Source organism: Rhyacophila brunnea, unplaced genomic scaffold, assembly GCF_057557595.1.
Source record: "Rhyacophila brunnea isolate RB1 unplaced genomic scaffold, BYU_Rbru_1.0 scaffold_84, whole genome shotgun sequence".
In the NCBI taxonomy this organism is placed as follows: domain Eukaryota; kingdom Metazoa; phylum Arthropoda; class Insecta; order Trichoptera; family Rhyacophilidae; genus Rhyacophila; species Rhyacophila brunnea.
The window spans coordinates 99753-117447 of NW_028233355.1; positions in this window are offsets into that span (position 1 = coordinate 99753).

The following is a 17695-nucleotide window of genomic DNA, read 5'->3' on the forward strand; positions in this document are numbered from 1 at the left end:
TCCCCCGTTCTATTCATTATTTCTTCATGAATATGTAAATTTTTCTCTTGGAATATATCCAAATTCACATCATTGATACTTTCGAGTAAATTTACTATGTCGACCCTGCTTATCATCCATTTTTCGAACGATGTGTGTGTTTTTTTGAACTCATCTAACCAAGAAGCAAAACATATCAAGAGAAAGTACTTTTTCATTGTTCTTTTTGATTTTTTGAGATTTCTTGATTCTAATAGAAAATTATAAATATCTGTCTTGAAGTAAACTCTAAATAAGTGATTAACTGTGAGAAAAGCCTTTTGTCCACCGTCTAAAAGGGCAACGAGTAAATTAATTTTTTCATTATTGAGATTTGAAGAAAAAAGAAATTCTATATTTTCATGTTCCATTATTAAATGTATTACAATTGCTGTATATGTTGCTCGACCTCTTTTTGAATTTGAATGGATAACAATCGTTCGTTGCTCTGAATTCTTTAGTCCACGTTTTATAAGTGCTGTAAATATTTTATCGAATCTGTTAAATCTAAATGCCATTGATGAAGTTATAGGTATTCTCAAATATTTTGCATTTTGGTATTTTTCATTTATATATTCGCTTATGGTTTTGATATCATTTACATCTGCCAGAATTTCTTTTTTCTGGTAGTCATTATTTCTTATAATATAATAAGGCATATTGTCTTCATGTTTTATTTCTTTTATTATTGCTTTTTTTAATTTTTTTTCAATTTTTTCGATTTTCGTTCTGCTTATATGTCTCAGATATGTTATGTTCTTTCCATATTTTTCTATATTTCTTAGTGTATAAAGCTTATCTTTTATAATAATCAAAGGTTCTTCTCGCATATTTAAGAAAAAAAATACACCCGCAATCTTGGATATATTCGCGGGGTCTGTACTAGTGATGATCTTAGTTCCATTGAACATATTTGTTGTGCTATTGGATTTGTATGTTCTTGCCAATAATCCGTTTATATTTTTAATGGTTTTTATTCTAGGAAGTTTTCTCTCTTCTATGACAACATTAAGAGGTGCAAGTAAATCTGGTCTTTCTCTTTTGCTTTTTATGTATTTAAAGAGGTTTTGGTACTCAAATCTATTTTCAATAAAACCACAAAATGTTGATTTATCTGATCTATTGTTGTTATAGAAAATATATTCTGCAAGTAAAATTAAAACGATGTATCTTATAAGAAAAATATTGGCTGTTAAATAATTATTTTGTTCATCTGAAATAATCGATCTTAAAATTTCGAGCTTTAAATTATGGCTTGAATTGTGTTCATTTAATGTTAAAATAGAATCAACGATGGTTTTTGAATTTGTGTTTTCAAGAATAGACAATAAATTAGATACAATTTTAAAGCTTCCGTTATAACCGATTTCATATAGCGAAGAAAATTCACCCCCGAAGCTTGCCTTATTATCTTTAATAAAATTTACGAAAAAGGGATCCTCAAATGTTTTTTTGGGAACAAGAAATGAACTATCTAGAGAATTAATGTTAAAATAGATAATACTTTCAAAAACAGAAATCAAAAAATAACAAAATATATTGTTTTCTCTGTTATCATCCGAAAATAAAATAAGATTTGTATCTTCATCAAAATCGTAAAGTAATATCAACAATTGATCAATTGTATCATTCTCAATACCCATACCGTATCCGGAAATCGGAAGTCTAAAATATTTTATGTTTCCTAGTTTGTCACATACATATTCCTTTGTTTTTTTCACCTCGATCTTTTCAATAAAAATCTTTTCTTGTTCAAGATTATTTTTATCAATATTCAAAACTGATAAACAACCATTTAAATCATATTCATTCATAATTTCTTGAACCAACCTATCTTCGTTTATCTCCAAATTTTCCCCGGAAATACCTATAATTTCTTTTAAGGGACAGTTAACCCTACCACTTTCTCGTAGAACATATGGATTATTGTTTATGAAAATTGTATTTTCATCCCGTAGATTAATAAATATATTTTTAGACTTATTTTTAAAAAACTCACCCACTTCATCTATGTTGGTTTGGTCATTCCGTGCCAATTTTGGGTTCTTATAAATAATATCTACCCCCTTTCCTTCTTTCAATAACACTCTATGTGATGTTAAGACAAATCCCTCTCTAATATAAATTTCCATTAAATTTATAGGGGCTATCTCAAAAACAAATATTTTAATTTTATATTACTATTCTTTTTTGGGCAAATAATTAAGATTTGAAATTGTCTCATTTATGGTAAATATCAATAATTTATATGATCTATATTGAATAAAAGTAGAAAAAAGAAACAAAAAATTAAAATTAAGGAAAAGGAAATAAATAAATTGGAATTTTTCTTTAATAGTGCTCTAGGTGTTTTATTAAAGAAAACCATTTAACATATATTATACCCAGCTGGTATAATAAATCAAATTTAATTAAAGTCGCTTATAATATGTTATAAATCCTCTTTTTGAAGTAAAAATGTGACTTCATTTTTTTTTAGAAAAAAGAAACTTCTCCTGTTTTTTTACAATGGTAAAGAGATGTACAAATAATATGATGTGTAAAATGTATGTAAATTTTTATATATAGATGATTTTATTGTCTCTTTCTCGTTAAAAAGAGGAGAAAATCGAAATGATATTTTATAGAAAATGTTATTCATTCTTATTTAAGAAAAAAAATTCTCTAATTTTATATTTAAAAACAATGAGATATTTGAAATGATGCTTCTAAAAATATCTATTCATTCATATTTAAGAAAATAATTTATTTGGGTTTCTATTTTTAAAAATAAATATTTATTCAAATATATCTCATAGCAAGTTTACTTTACTTTGCACAAATTCTACTATCCCGAACATCGATTAAAATATAAATTTAGTTGTTAATAATCATTGTTTGCATTTATGATCAAATATGTACAAATCATATATGCAATGTTTAGATTACGTCAGTGATCGTGTAATAATTTTATAATCATTTCTAAGCCATGCTCAATTCGTATTTTTTTTATATTTATTAAAAAGAAATTTCTTTAGATGTGCAATTTAATTTAAATATTAATTTTTTTTATATTGTGGTTCAGATACAATAAAGTAAAAGAAATAAAGTCACTATCTTTTATAAAAATTTAGGGATTTTCCATAAAATAAATGTCAAAATTTTATAATATTCGCAGTTTATAGCATTATAGAACCCGAATTTTTAAATAATTTTAAATTATATCATAAACATTTATTAAATGATAGAATCATTCTTTTATTTTATATGTTAAATATATATATAGTTAAAAAATTTACACCATAAAAATGAATTGAATGTAAATAACCAAAATATTTCGTCGAATAAGTCGTAAATAATTTTATTCATGGGCACATTGATTTTAGCAATTTATTATTGTGATAGCAGAGCTTTGGATTGCTTTTTAGAACTTTTTTGGACAATATGTCATTCCATCTCATCATTTTTACAATATTTTCTCTAAAGACTCACTAGCTCAACTGCCTTTCTAAATCCTATTTTTTGTGCGAATAGATCGTATTAAATTATTTAATTAGGTCTTTTTGCGCAATGGACATTTTTACATGATCTATTCTGTTTTTGAAATATTTTTTTTTATTTTTTAATTATTTGACATTTTTCGAATTTTATATCAAAAATCTTAATTAATAAAATCACCTGGATCACATTTGCAGAAATCATCATTCTTTTGATTAATATGTAAATAAATCGTAAATTTAAAAATAAACCAAGCTTGAAAGGAATTACAAATATTTGCTCTCCGTGTTTTTTGCTAGAATGAATAATTTTTAGACAAGTATTATATTTTGTAGATGTAATGTATTGCTTCCTAAAGTAATAAAAACAGCTTATTGCATTCAGAAATATACCTTTTTAATTTTATATTGGGAACTAAAATCTGAACATTCGACTCTTAAAATATTAAAATTAACAAAATTTAAATAAATATTTCTAGTTCTTTTATGAATTTTTTGAAATATTTCATTTCGAACATAGATCAATATCAAGACAGCATACACTTTTGTATAAAATTTCGATAAAAAAAACACTTATTTTATATTAAAATTTATATAATTTTGCTTAATTTGCCATAGGGATACATGTTTATTATCCCTTACAAAAAAAAATTAGAGTAAATAAAAATATATATTTTATCGCTGTATTAAAAATATTATTCGAAAAACTTGGTTTTACGCTTGATTTTCTGCTTTTCTTATAATTATTTTTTTAATCATGGGCGAATTTTATTTTTTTTATATTTGCAGGTGATCTAGTCAAGCCTTTAAAATATATAGTGAATTTTGCGTCTATAATTATATCTATATCATTCTTTTCAAACGCATATTTATACTTTTTTTCAAAAAAACTTATCAATTAAACTGTCACCCACAAGCACAAGCCCCGATTTTATATAAAGCTGCCTTTCCTTGGTAATACTGAAATTCATATAGTATTCTGCGTTAATTCCATTATATAAATATTCTTTTCATATTTATGGACTGGATTGTTTAGATTAATTTTTTTAAATTTATGGATCATTTAAAATGGTCAGTTGCAAATATCTGCCTACCACTATCTTTTATTGAACTAGATTAGAATTAATATAGGATCTAAATGCAATTTAAAGATGAAAAAATTCAATTAAATTAATTTTTTTTTGACATATAAATATAAAAATATATAATTTTATTTACGGCTTTTTTTTAGAATTCTAATTTTTGCTTTTTTTTTAAGTTCTACTTGATAGATTCTGCGTATTAACATCATGATATACTCTTGGAAATATCCTCTTCTCTTAAATCTTCTTGGATACCTCACCTCTTTTTAATACTTATTAGTTTTTAAATAACTCAAACATAATTTTATATCTTATGTAGAAATATTCTCATTTTATTCATGCAAAATACGAACTTCATTCAAAAAAAAATTCCCAGATACTTTTTTTTCATCATCTTTAAAATATTCATCAACACATCTTTTTTTTTCGTATCTTTTTTACTCAAGTATTTATTCGATATTGCTGATTATGTGTATGCCTTTGGTTTAGTTGTTATTGAATTTTGCCATATATGATAAAATGCGTCATTGAATCTGTAAATTATGTGGTTTCATTTTTAGTAAATAATATTTTCTTAATCACCATTTTCTAACTTTATTACGGCTATCAATGCCATTTTGGTTTCTATAATTGTGTTGGTTTTTTCTTTTAATATACTCAATAATATCGGGTTTATAATTCCTAATTTAATGCTTGTTTCTATTTTATCGCCTACTTTTATCTCTAGCGTTGCGTTTTCTGTTATTTCTTGAACTATATATATTCTGGTATTTCAGAGCAACATTTATTTATGCATAAAGGGAATATATATTTGCACTCGGTTAATATTCAGTTTATGTCATTGAAAAGCATGTCTTTAATCTAGTCTTTTGTAAAAATACTATTTTATACGCATTTTTATTGTGTTACCTTCAAAGATTATCGGCAAAAAACGTATTTTCTCGATTCAAATCACAAAATTACGCTATCTATTTTCAGTATATCGACCATATATATCAATTTTTTGATCAAATCATGTCAATATCTTGGTTTTTGGGTGTTTATTGATTTATAAGTTGTCTTTTATTTTTTACAACTAACTTTAATTTTGTTTCTACTTGAATATTTCGATGTATAGCTTTTAAAAGTTATACTTGGTTATAAGATACACAATGGAAAGTGTTAGTATGTTACGTAGACCTTTAATTCTTTATACATTGAAAAATTTTTGTGATAAATATTTATAAGTGGCCGCGATTTATGTCACTGAAGTCGATTTTCTGATAATACTTTTACAGAATAAATTCAATTTTACTTCATATATTTATTACAAAACTTAGAAAGTTTGCAGGTAGTAAATTCATCGATTCTTCTGGCTAAAATTTCATTATATGCGCATATATAATGAAATTATTTGTTAAAAATTAAGAAAAATAATATAGTAAATACTATTTAGATTGCATTTTCTTTATTCGATTGAAATAAATTTTTGCTGGGACTATTTTTAATTTGATTTAAATAACGATATAAAATTTTTGATAAATTTAATTAAAGGTTGCATGACAAGATCTGATATTATGTTCATAAAATTTCATGATATTTTTACCCATCTTTTTTTCATAAGTTAAATGGCTAAACCGATTGAAATTTTTTAGATTTAAATTATTTATTTCTGGTGTTTAAAATTCAAAGAAACCAATCACTTCTGCTTAATAATGTTTTAGATTGCTGTCTCTTTGATTTATTATTCAGCTAATATTTATAATATATCTTTTTGTTCCAAGTGGAAGAATAATCAAGCGATTTTTTTATCGATTAAATATTAGAGCCTAAATAAAAGGGTAAGCAACTAACGTTTTCTGGCATTTTTTTTTTATTTTATGAAAAAATGTACGCTTACGTGTTAAAAAGTTAAATCGAAATATTATAATTTTTTTTTATATAAAAACCACTGATTTTGTTGATTATATTTTCCCTGATTTATATAAAGCTAAAACACTTCTATCCCACATTATTTCGACTATGCACTGGTATTTCATTTTCAAATTTTTATTTGGTTCTTAACAGTGTTTATGTTTGCTTTGATTTTTTGAATGCTTTTTACACGCACTCCCATACAATAGTATATATAGTTGAACCTATATTTTTATATTTACTAAATATTTTCTTAATAATTATGAAATCTTTTTGCTTAAAATCATTTGAAAATTCTTTTTTATAATTTGCTCTTTCTATACCCATAATCACTCATAAAAATTCAACTTGATTCTATTTCTTTTGACCATTTAGGTTTTACAAACCTTATCATTATATTAGCTCTCCCAACCATATGTATCTCTCATTTTACTTGCCTTGCACATATTCTTCGTATTTTCAATATAAATTTACAAATAGTATTATAACTGAATCCGAATCCATATATAATTCTTGTAAATAGCATCTTAAAAATATAAGTCATATAGTAGAAAAGCCTATGGTTTTTAGTGCATCTTTGATCAATCTCATCGCTTCCCATTACAGTACGTGTTCTACAATTCGCTTTCTTATACCTATATTACTTGTTTAGCACATTTAATACTGGCTTATTGATATTTAACACATTTTATTTAGTTCGAAAATTCAATCATTATTTTCATGATATATTAAAATCTTTGTTGCATTTTATAGAGCTTTATTTAATTATTTTATATATTTTATATAAATCATCAAGACAAAAATTATTCCATATGTTATAAAATGGGACGGTGTGGTTACACGATATCATAGAAGGTACCTGAAGGAACTAGATGTCACGAACCAGGTTGAGGCATATATTCAAACATTGGGATTGAGAAAAACCCTTGAATTAATAGGTCTCGAAAGAAGGAGGGGTATTGAAGAAGACTTTGGAGAGGAGAAGATAGCCGAAAGTATAAATACACTGTGTGTACAGAGTATCAAGCAAGCTGTGCCTGAGAACAAAAACTAAAATTACGACTATAAATATAGCCCATAAATAAAAATTACTATTATATAAATCATAAAAATTTAAAACCAAAAAATTAAAGAGCGGATTTTTTTGTACTTTAGTTTTACGCAATAAACTTACGTTTATTTTTGTGTATATTGCGATCAAAATTTTAGGTTTACCAAGAAGTGTTAAACCATAACGCTGCCCTATTTTAATTCAATACCTTCATTAAATTAATTTTCTGTTGTACCATAGTAAAAATTAACCATTTACTCTTTATAATGTCAAATTATTTAATTACTTGCTAAGAAGATGACCTGTTTTCTATGCTGTATGTAAATTGACCTTATCTTTAAATTTGTATTCTATCTTAAGATAAATTCACATGGTATCATCATCATTATTATTTATAATTTTTTAACTGGTCCTTATCGACACCTGGTGGTTGGATCCTTTTACAAGTCTTACTATCATAAGTATATATTCTAATAAGGAATTTTTTTGTACATAAAATTATTTAATTTCTGTCATCGCTCTTGTCTTCCCTTTTTAAATATTATTCATACAGCTATATAATATTCATTTTATAATTCTATTTATAACAACGTCTCTTTAAACGGGGTATTTAGTCACTTTATTTAATAACTATTCTAAATTTTTTGTTTTATTTATAGATTGGTATCTATTTCCTGGATTTATTTGCATCTAAACTCAAACTTATTAATGTAATATGATAGATTATTTAGCATCCAGCAGCTTTCTAGTTAGGTGGATGATTGGTTATTTTCTCTGATTCCAGAAATTACAAAAAAAATAACGGTGTTTTATTTATGATTTTGTTCACATTCATATTTTATAAACGCATGCCACATTTTCCCCTAACCTTTTAAGCCAAAAATAAACAACATGATTCTAATAAGCATATATGTTTAGCATTTTTCTTGTGTTATTGTCAGCCAATAAAACTCTTTTCTGTTTATGAGAAGTGATTATTTGTTTTTGAAGGTCAAATATGTTTAATTATCGCCTGAAATGCTCCACTATATATCTAATTTATAGAATACTACCTTACATAACTTTCTGAATACAGTCGTAAATTAAATTTTTATTTATGGGCTAATTTGATTTTTAGCTTTTTATAGTTGTGTAAGAAAAGTGGTGGATTGCTATATAGGACAAATAGAGCCCTACTTCTTTAACATAATCATCTTTACAATCTTATAAATGATTTTTCCTCTCTCGAGACTAATTAGTTCAAGTGTCTTCCTCGAACCTATTGTTTGTGCGTATTTCTCTTACTTATGTGGACATTACATACTCCTTAATACACGTATTATGGTTTTTTGTAACCATCTCATCCTAATTTATGATGTATGGCAATATTCGAGTTTTACATTTGTAAATAAAAAAAAGTTTATTTGTCAATATATTGTATTTTCTTAGCTTCTCGTTTTTAATATTCGTATATTATCAATACTAGTTATTCCTATTTCTATATAAGTGATCAAGTTTTTATCCTTATCTTATTTAAAAGGCCTGGTCGATAATGTGATAATTTTATATCCGTTTTTATTTTTGTATCGACCTAAATAGCGGTTTTTATAGATATTTAGTTTGTAAAATTAATTAAAGAGTTTTTCATTTCTATTCTCTTAAATAGATATGGTCGTGTTTGCTGAAGAAAATTTATTGCTAAAATTATAGCAGATGTGATATTTGTACCTATTTATGCAATATACGATGTTTAGATGGAGACTGTTGTATATTACAAAAATTAAATGAATTGAAAAAATAGAAGATATTGGTGTATTTAGTAGATTGTAATCCAATTCATCAATTTGTTATCTAAGTAAATGTGCTGTTCTTTTTTGTTTTCCATGGGATTTAAAATTTACTGTAGCTCGAAATATATTTTGCCCTGGAAAGTCCACTTAAATGCAATATATCTTTCGAAACATGATTACACGAAGATTAGCACAAAGAAATATAAAAAGCGGCGAAATACAGTTTACAATTAATAAAAACGAAAATGAATCAACAGAAATAAAAAAGAATGATAAATACACAAAAAAATTAAATCTTATAAAAAACATGTTAGCACATAGAAACACAAATAATGACATACAGATGACGGATTTTTCAGACGAACTTGGTTTCAAAAAGTACAAGATAAATTTTAGATCACCGTTTAATGAATCAATAAAGGGAAAGAAAAAAGGGAGAATGATTCAAAAGAATCATGATAGAAATTCTTTTACATCGAGCATGGATGTATTTATGTATGAAATGATGCGTGAAAAGAACACAAATATGGATGACTATACTATCGAAAATGGTAAGGTTAGATATCGTGGTGTTCTCAGAAATATTAAGAAGGTTATGTGGTATTCTAGTTCAGATACATATTGTGCAGAATCAGAAATTATTCTTGAACACTTGGCTTGTAATCGCAAGTTTATAAAGTTGGAAGATAATTTGCATGTTCGCAAAGCTGTAAAAATGTATGACAAGAAATTACATCAAAATGCAAAATCTATTAAGTTTATTGAAATATGATCTTTAGCTGGTTCTAATAATTTAATAGATTAAAATTTCGGTTGATTTTTTAGATTACTGTTTTGTACTATTTAGTAACAAAAGTACTTTTTAATTTTATCTATTGATATGAAAATATATGGAACTCGAATATCATCAAAATTCATGACGAATTGACTTAATTTTTTATATTTAAACGCATATATCCTCTTTTTGCGTAGTTGGCTTATTGCTATTAGGAACTTGTGCTTATCTAATGCACCCCCCCGTGTGATCCTTTACATTTCCTATTACCAGTATGACTTTCGTGGAATATGCCAGTTTTACCAGGCAGCAGTCGATATGGAGGGGGACGAGATTCTATCTACTTTATATCCCTGGTTAATTATCCTACCACCACACTAAACCTACCCATATTATTGCTGAACGCGAATAATCATAAAAATTATTTTTTTGCAAAAATTTAAATGATTTCATTTTAAAATTAATATGAATTCAATCTAAATAGTTTTTGAAAATATATCAGTTATAGTTTTAAATATATTTTGTAATAGAATATGAAGATGACAAAGTGAAAAGAAGTATCAGCCAAATTTATTATAGAGAACATTCTAAAGTTTTGAATGAATAATATTAAATGGCTAAAAATCGAATCAACTTATAAATAAATAAAATTATTGTGATACAACAAGTTATTTCCAATCTTTCAAGTTGAATAACTATAAACCTCTCAATGGATTTTTAATCATCAATGACGCTATATACGAATTTAATAGCATATAATATTATGTTTCAATAAATGATAAACTTTAAATAGATCATATTTTTCCTTCAATCTTGCAATGTTCAAATACTTGGATAGAAAACTACGTAAATATTTTATAATATTTATATTATATAATGTTTAACTTTATATAATTTTGATTGGTATATTTGTAACCAAAACGGCTTTGTACGGCTATATAGTGCATCCTACGGATTTATTTTTATTTAAGGTAAATTTTTTTTGGCTATTTATATTTATATAAGCAAAACTTTAGATTTCTATATAGAAAGGAATTGCTCAATACATCTTTTGTCACATCATCAATACACTCCCCCTGTGTGCATCATCAGGTTATAGGACTTTCTAATTCAACTGCTAAGCACAATTCAATTATTTTTGACTGCGCTTGTGTCTTCTTTGGATTTCTGATCTCCTAGATAAATAACCCATAATATTTTATAACCACAATATCCATGTTATCATTTACGGTAATATTCGTGTTCTGTATTTATGGGTCGGGGATAACTATAGATATTTATTTTCGGGTTAATTTTCTTTTTATCGATTTTATCTATTTAGACGTAGTCAGCGTGTTGGGAATACTGCACAACTCCTTGATGCATCTTTTGGCACCTTCCCCGATCTATCTTAATCACTGCCCTTCTTCTCTCAAATGAGATGAGTTCAAGTGTCTTGCGGAGTGTGAGAGCTTGCATGTATGCTTCTACTTCGTCCGGGATTTTTAACTCCTTAACGTATTTTTTATGATATTTTGTGACAATCCCATTCAAGTCATCACATATGGTGCTATTCTTGTTTATCATTTGTAAATTAAACCAAGTTCATTCACCAAGATGACATACTTCCTATATTTTTCTTTCTCAACTTTGGTTAGGTTATCAAGGCTAGTTATACCTATTTCAATCAGCGTAATCATATTTTCTTTTTTATCTTATAGAAAAATATCTGATCTATTTTGTTTGATTAAAATATCTGTTTTTATTCGGGTATCAACTTTTATTTCTGCATCTTCGTTTTAGCTGATCTCTTGTACTGAGTATGTTCTGATCTTTTTGGTTTTCTTGAAATTGTAATGTCTTGATAGGAGGAAATGAAGACATCTTACAATTTGGTTGGGGATAAAACTGATGAATTTATTGGATAAAAAATTAAAATATATTTATAGATTTAGAAACCATAGGATTGAGAAAGACTCATGAACCGATAATCTTGTGCGAATAAGGGGTATCGATGAGTATATAACAGAATAAGATACATTGAAAAGCATTGATAAATTTTGCTCCAAGGATTGTATCACACAATCTGCTTGGAAATAAAAATGTCAAATCAAAAATTAGCCTATAAGTAAAATAAGTGTTATTAATGGATTTGTTTATATCACTATTTTTACTTATTGTTGAATAAGAAAAACTATATACAGCTTTATACAGCAGACTGATCAAATTTTTACAACATAAATAATTAAACCAAAATAATCATAAGTTTTCACATTTTCTAAAGCAAAAAAAATCCAATTTGTTTTATAATTGGTTTTGTTTTATTGCCTTTACAATTTTTATGCCAATAAAAACTTTATACGGTTTTATAGAACTGATAAATCATATACATTTGTGAATTTATAATAAATTAAAGTTTAGTCTTGGGTTTTTATCTTTAAATATGTGAATTTTTTTCAATGAAATATAATTTTAGATACTTCTATAGAGCAGTCAAATGATATTTATTTATATTTTTTATGGGTACCAAAGAAAATGAAGTCACAAATCAAATCGAGGCATATTTCAAACTATTTGATTGAGGATAACCCTTGAACTAATGGGTCTTTAAAAAGTGGAAGGGAATCGAAGAAGGATAAAAACTGTGAATATAGACAAGTATATAAATATGATGTATTCATGGGAAATAAATTAAGTTATGCTTGAAGAACAATTCTATAGAGCACTCAAGTGATATTTATTTATATTTAATAAAGGTACCAAAGAAAATGAAGTCACAAACCAAATCGAGGCATACTTTCAAACTATTTGATTTAGGATAGCCCTTGAGCTAATAGATCTTCAAAAAATGAAGTGGTATCGAAGAGGGCTAAAGACTGAGAATATATACAATTGTATAAATATGATGCATGCACTGGAAATCAATCAAGTTAAGCTTAAGAAGAAATCAAAAATTACAGTAACAAATCGAACCCAAAAACAAAATAGATATTATAATTTTAATTGTTTAAAGGAAAACTATAGATTGTTAAATATAACAACGTTCTTTCATCAAATCAAAAATTTTAATTTCAATAAGATTGATTAATTTGGTATGTTTTTACATCCTTTCAAAACTTTAAATCTTTTATGACTCATTTTTGGAGAACATATATTATCTTCTTTAAATTGCTTTCCTTTCTTAACGTTCTTCCATATTTTTTTTTTGAAAACTTTTATTTATGGTGTTTCCTCAACCTATTGTCTCGTTGCTTTACTTTGATTGCGTTAGCTTTTTCAACTTTATATTACCCACTTATGTATTTTTACCATACCATCCATTTTTATGTCACTAATCGGTAAATAAATGTTACAATGCATGGTTATATTATTTAAAAAAGGAATTATTAAATTTCTAGCCTTTTTTTGCAAGTAAATTTTAGATGTCAATAAAGAACAGATTTAATATATGTCCATACTTTATTATTCTATTTATAACATGCTAATATGAATTTCAAATTTTAATAGCGTAAAATTTGAGTGTTTAAAATATTTATTCTTTTAAGTTAAACACATGCCTTTTTGACATGTCGGACTTGTTAATCTGTATATATAAATCCGCCTAAGGCAACTTCTTTAAAATAAAGGTACTATTCGAATTTCGAATATGAGAATCGAAAGAGTTCATAGGCCAATTTTTCACTTTTTCTTCGTTAAAAAATAAAAAATAGATCTCTAGAAATATTGATAGAGTTGTTTCGGGAAACAAATGTGTGATTATGTATCTAATATTTGATTTCTAATATTATTTTTGAATATTTTGAGGCAAATTATTTTGGCACTCAATATATTATAAAATAAAAATAAACAAATTTAATCAATATATTCTTATACATCACAAGATGGTAATCATTGATTTCATAATTTATTATTTAATTTCCAACAATACTATAGTTAATATGTTTGAAAAAAATCATTAATAGCTGTAAAGTAAATATAAAAGACGATTTGAAAGTGAAAATTTTGTACATTTTTATTACAAAAGAAGGGTGAATTTTATATAGATTGTCTAAAAATCAGCATAAAATTAATGGGTACTATAATCCTAAGTCTTTGTATATAAACAGCCAGATAAATTATAATCTTTTAAATTCTCGAATTTATTTGAATAATAATATCCTGGAGGCCGGATTTTTTTATTTAGTCTATTATTTCTTTATTTTTAGTTGAATTGAAAGTAATTATCTGTTTAGTGAATAGTTTTAACTAGCTGCATCATAATTTATAAAATGTAAAATTATATTTTTTTGTTTCAATACCAAATAATAAATTCTTAAACTGATAAAATAATATAGCCTCCAGTACATTATTTGATTGCTGTATTTTATGTATTTAGTCGATCTTTTTTATGGCTAAATTACCTTTAGATTTTGTTAAGAATCGGGTAAATATAAATATCTTACATTATTTAGTCCACCATACAATTTAAACTTTAAAATTTATTGTGAATAATAATAGATAGAATATAGTAAACAGAAGAATGTGTTTAATTTAAGCCTAAAACCAAGATATTTATATAAGGGTGTTTATAATCAATTGTTATGTGTTTTTATATATTTTCATGCCGATTATAAAAATAACACATGTATTTCTACATTTACACCAAAAAGTTATTTCGTATCCAATATATATCAAAAGGGGGAAATGCTATAAATGTTTATGCCATACATACCTTAATTATAGAATAAATCTGATGGTATCAATGTTTATAATTCGGTGTCAACTCGAATTCACAAACCAAATCGTGGTAATATTCGAAATATAGGTTTAAGAAAACTTTTGAACTAATATGTCTTGAAAAGATAAAAGGTATCGAAGAAGATTTAAGAGAAGAGGTCATGGATGTGAGTATAGATAAGATATGCTCATGGTGAATCAATTACGTCATAATTGAAGTGCAAACATAAAATTATAATACCAAATCCAACACATGAATAAAAAGATAACTATATTCAGTGCCTCTAAAATCCTATATTTGATATATTTCTTCCCCTAAGATTTATATCTTACTACAAAGAGTTCACCTATAAAAAAGTGAACCTCAAACCTCCAAATAAAACAAACCCCAAATAAAAAGATGGAACGTGATAATAAATTCTTATCAAAGCACCGAGTGATTGAACTATTCAATAAAAAATCAAAGCAGCGAATTGAAAAGGAAGTAATCACAAATATGCAAAATTTTGCAGAGAAATTCGTTTCGGATGTTGTTAACAGAACAATTCTTTTTACAAAACATAGAAATGGCGATACGATCTCCTCTGATGATATATTTTTTACAGTTGAAAAAGAATTTGATTATTCGTTTGGCACTAGACAGATTAAACCACAAAAATCTCTCCCTACTGATGAATATATCGAGAAAATTGCGGAACTTAGTAAACGAAAATAATTTATTTCTTCAAATAGATAAATTTTTATTATGCAAATAAACATTGTATTTATTTTAAATAATTTATAATTGTGAAACTATGCTTTTGTACTAGATTAATTTTGCTATCTTGACTAAATCACAAAAATTTTATAGTAAAAGATTTACAAAAAAATTTACGTTATATTTATATTTATGTGTCTATTTTGGTATCTTAATAATAGATTTTTTCTTCAAGCATAACGTTATTGACTTCCCGTGGGCGCATTATATCTTTACTTTTGGTATTACCTCGTTTCTTACATCCCCTTTCAATACCTCATCTGTTTTCAAGACCTATTAATTCAAGGGATTTCGTATATCTTATAGTTTGTGATTATGGTTCCATTATATTTAATTTTTCAAGTTCTTTCTAGTAATCTTTATGTTACTATATTTCCACACAGTCTCATGTTAAAAAAATGGTATAATATAAATCTTACATTTGTAGATAAATGACAAGAATTCATATTTTCTTAGTTTCTCGTTCTCGACCATGTTTATATAATCTAAAATGGTTACATTATTGTTATTTTTATGTATTTTCATAATATAATTTACAAATGACAGGAATTTATTCTTGGTGTCTAAATGCATACATTGAAAAAAGTGTACAGTGCACACTAGATGAAGACATAAAATAAAAAAGTGCAGCCATTAAAGTCGATAGATATTAAAATTCAATTTTATACTATTGAACACAAAACTTTATTTTAAAAAATAGTTGTATTCTTAAAGAAGCAATATTTTATCATTAATAGTATTTCCCCGTAATTCTATTCTTTGTCATAGAAGCTATTTCTTGAAAGCAATAAAATTTATAAAATGTCTTTTTATGATTATTTTATATTTATTTGAAATTCTTTAACATTAATTAAACCTTTTTGTGTTAATTTTACCTTATTTATTTAAAGTTATTTAAAACCATAAAAAATAGTACAATAGCATTACTCCGATAATAAATAAAATTAAAAATTTGTTAATTAAAACACAAACTAGGATGAATTATCAGTAAATTTACTTTTTTAAAAATTTTAAGGAAATATTTTGCTGTAATTTTTATAAAATCCTTTTTTCTAGTGTAATAAGGAACTAAATATCTAGATATTTTTGCAAACTTTTTTTAAATTCTATTAGAAAAATAGAAGGATGTTACATTATAAAGTATAGCGAAAAAAAACGTTATAAACAAATAGAAAAGTATTTAATAGTCGAATAATATATTATTTAAGTGGCAAAAAATATATTTATATTACGATCTAAGTATGTGATATTAGAAAAGTACCATTTTATTATAGAAAATCGGGGGTAAAACGTCGAAAAAGATATCATATGATCATCTTTGTGCCAAAATTTTAAGAAAATTATTTTGAAGCATCAAGTGAAATTAATTAATTTTAGTATTAATTATAAATATATTAATTATTTCTCGAATTAATATATTTACATAGATCCTGACAAAAATACTTGTTAAAAATATTTTAAATGATTTACCACATCTCAATCATAATGATACCTGCACGATGTTTACGGTTTTATTTAGTGTATAATAAGCATTTAACAAAGATGCATTAATTATAGAAATATTTATATATAATTACCCTTTATCCGCTTAGAATAAATCTTTATACATTCATATTAATTTCTGCACGTGACAACCTGCATCCAAATGTAATTTTTATATTTATACAGACAAAAAATAGAAGTGTTTATGTATTATATAGTATAAGATATATATGGGATCTGACAGAATCATGTAATATTTGCATTTATAAGTGATTTTACTTTAAAAAATACAAAGAAAATATGTTTGAATGGTTTTAATACATCGCATATACCTAAATGTATTATATGAACCAAATCAGATGGTTTTTAAAGTCATTGTATTTTGGTTTAGTAAATACTTATTTGATGCCTATTAAACAATTTTGTAGCAAAAGGGGCAAAAAAATATTTATATTCAGCTATAAACACAATGTGTATTTTTTTATGCTCAATTCATAATTAGGAATTTCTGTTACAAATTTATTTTACATGAATAAAGCTCATTAATTATACTGTAAAAACGTGTGTGGGTTGATGCCATAAAAAACATACTACTCTAAAAATCACCTTAACTTATTTTTGTATTAAATCTCGTAAGCTCAAAACAGAAAAAAGTTTGATTTAACTGGGTTATAGTTCACTAAATAAAAGCTGAATA